The sequence below is a fragment of the Anomaloglossus baeobatrachus genome, unplaced genomic scaffold (assembly GCF_048569485.1).
Source record: "Anomaloglossus baeobatrachus isolate aAnoBae1 unplaced genomic scaffold, aAnoBae1.hap1 Scaffold_489, whole genome shotgun sequence".
In the NCBI taxonomy this organism is placed as follows: domain Eukaryota; kingdom Metazoa; phylum Chordata; class Amphibia; order Anura; family Aromobatidae; genus Anomaloglossus; species Anomaloglossus baeobatrachus.
Window position 1 is genome coordinate 228,335 of NW_027444239.1, and position 2,863 is coordinate 231,197.

Sequence of the window (2,863 nt, forward strand, 5' to 3'; positions counted from 1 at the left end):
GAATGGAAGGCCTCCCATATGATGACAAGTTGAAAAAGTTATTAAGTGATTATTGGCTGCAATGGGGCTTTCTGGCTGGTGCCAGCCTCTCTTCTTAGCACACAGGAACCACAATCCCTACACCATGCTTCAATGGATTCTCTCATCCCAGCCCAGTAAAGCTACATATTTTACACAGTCATAAGCAGCCAAAAGGGATCTATTCTATTCAATTGCAAATGATCTAGATAAGACTGAGAATAAGATACTGCACGGGACATAGCAGAGTTGGTCAAGTTGAGTGGAGATGAGTTTGCTATTTGGCACAGCTTTTTGCATCAATAAAGCAAGTAAAAGGTGTGAAAGATAAAAAAAAGGGTGAAAGTGTGAAAAGTGAATTGGCCAAATTGAGGTGCATATAAAGTTTTTGCTTTCTTTCAATTCACTAATGGGGCTCATTTGAATCAGGTGAATTGAGTTCTGCTTTTGGAAACTGGGTTAAGAAGGGGTGCACCGGTCCTGGAGGTACTGCAATACCAGGTCAATGCGTGGAGTGGACAGAGCAAGATTTTTTCCATCTCCTTGTTCTAAAAATCCATTTAATATATGGTCCCCAGAGAGGGGACGTATCAGATATTAAACTGATAAGAACAGATTTAATTTTTTTTTTTTTCTGTTTATCAGTAGGACTTCAAAATAACAAAGGTGATCGCCTCCCGTTGCCTGGGAACCGTCCAGGCACAAGAGGGCTATGTGTCACCAGAAGGCGCACACACTTCCTCAAGGCCGGCAGACGTGCAATCCCAGGCACCTTCCAGTACCGACCAAGGTAGCGTCCTCCGAAACTACACTTGATCTTAGCCAAAAGGCCGAGAAGCTATAACCCGAATTGGTTACGGCCTTGAGTGGCACCCTGGCCTATACCGGACACATCTTAGGGAGAGGGAGACAAACCCACGCCTACAGAAGACATTTTGTCACCCAAGCCAACCCTTGAAAAGGCTGTTTTGCAGAGCAAAAACAAGAAGAATGGTGCTTTTTGCAGCCGCCGCCCACTGCAATGAATCTGAATAACTCCTCCTTTTGGACACAAGCACCTCCCCTCCCCCTTGCAGTCTTTCCAATTCATGATACAAAAAGACGGACGGACAGGACAGGACAGGACAGGCTGCCTGACTTTCCGTCACTGCCACCCTTTGCCATCCTTGCCCGTAGAAAGCCCTTTCATCATCCCCAAACCCTAATCTTTTCCCTTCCCTTCCCAGATGCGTCTCACTCCCTTTCATTAGGAAGTGAGCGCAGCCTTTTCTCCGTTCTGCACATGCGCGACGTTAAACACAAATGCGCAGGCGTGCGTTCCATTACCCTCACTGCATTCCACTCCCATACAGGAAGTGGGCGCAGCTATTACTACGGTCGCACATAAAAGAACCCACGGCCACCACTGCACATAGCTGACTCCACCACAGGACACCCACTTCTACACCAACACAGGTAAGACAGGATCGGCACCTCTATGCTCCTGTTACAATCAGGCTCAGTCACCATGTGATAACGCTCTCAACTCTTTAGTTGCAGGCTCCCCTTGCTTCACCTCCACTGGCTGTGCTGCCATTTCCTCTCCCACCTGGAAGGTATACTTTATTCCACTATTTTCCTGTTTCTCTCTTCCCCCTTTTCCCATAACCTACTTTTATCTGCATTTGTGGGGTATCTATATGCTATTTACATCATAGTTTTATTCATTAATATGGAAGGGAAGAGTGCCCATGAGAGTGTTGAACTGCGGAGAGCAAGAGATTAAGCTGCTCCGATTTGCCACCATTGATAAGCTGTTCTCAGTAGATACACATGCTATCCAAACAGCAGCATCCACCATTGCTTCAGCCCACCCATTCAGTGACAGCTCACCAAGTCAGCCAGAGGAGTGGTGTAAGGAATTACACGTAGGCACTGACTCCACACCTTCACATCACAAGAAGGGGGTCTACAGGCTAGTGCAAGAATACGAGCAAGTCTTCAGCAAACATCCGCTAGACTTTTGAAGAATAAAAGGGGTCAAACACTACATCCCCACAAGTGCACACCCACCCATCAAAGAGAGATATAAGCCAAAACTACCTGCACATTACCAGTGTATCAAGGACATGTTGAGCAACATGAAGGAGGCTGGGGTTATCCGTGACAGTTGTAGCCTCTGGGCAGCTCCGTTGGTCCTGTTAAAGAAGAAGGACAGCACCACTCCCCTGTATTGAGGAATAGCTAGCTGCATTGAGAACTGCAAATTATTTTTCTACCCTTGATCTCACTAGTCGCTATTGGCAAGTGTCCGTTGCTGAGGCAGACCGGGAGAAGACCGCCTTTGCCACCCCGATGGGTCTCTGCGAGTTCAAAAGCATGCCCTTCGAGCTGTGCAATTTGCCAGGAACCTTCCAGAGGCTGATGGAATGCTGCTTGGGACACCGAAACTTTGAAACGGTACTGCTATACCTTTATGATGTTATTGTTTATTCTAAAGCAAACAAGATTTTAGGGTGTATAAAAAGGGAGATTAGATCCGGTGATCCCAACGTATTGTTACCCCTCTATAAATCACTTGTAAGGCCACATCTGGAATATGGGGTAAAGTCCTGAGCAGGTTGATAACCATTGGTTTGAGCATGGTAGGGTGTAGTGCGCATCTTCCTGCATCGGTAAAAGCTGCAGAAGTCCTTGAAGATTTCCGCTTCAAAGGCTGTGCCTTGATCTGTGAGGACTCTCTCTGAGTAGCCATGAGGTCTGCATAAGTGTGCTTGGAAGACCTTCGCTGCAGTATGGGCCATTAGATCTTTGACTTGTACCACAACCATAAATCTCGAGTAGTTGTCTACCATCGTAAGTGCAT

The 2,863-nt window shown here is 46.7% G+C and overlaps 1 pseudogene; it reads right to left on the minus strand.

Annotated features, from left to right (window-relative positions):
- Positions 1-482: 482 nt before the first annotated feature.
- On the minus strand, positions 483-689 carry LOC142281934 (U2 spliceosomal RNA; annotated as a pseudogene).
- Between the last annotated feature and the right edge of the window lie 2,174 nt (positions 690-2,863).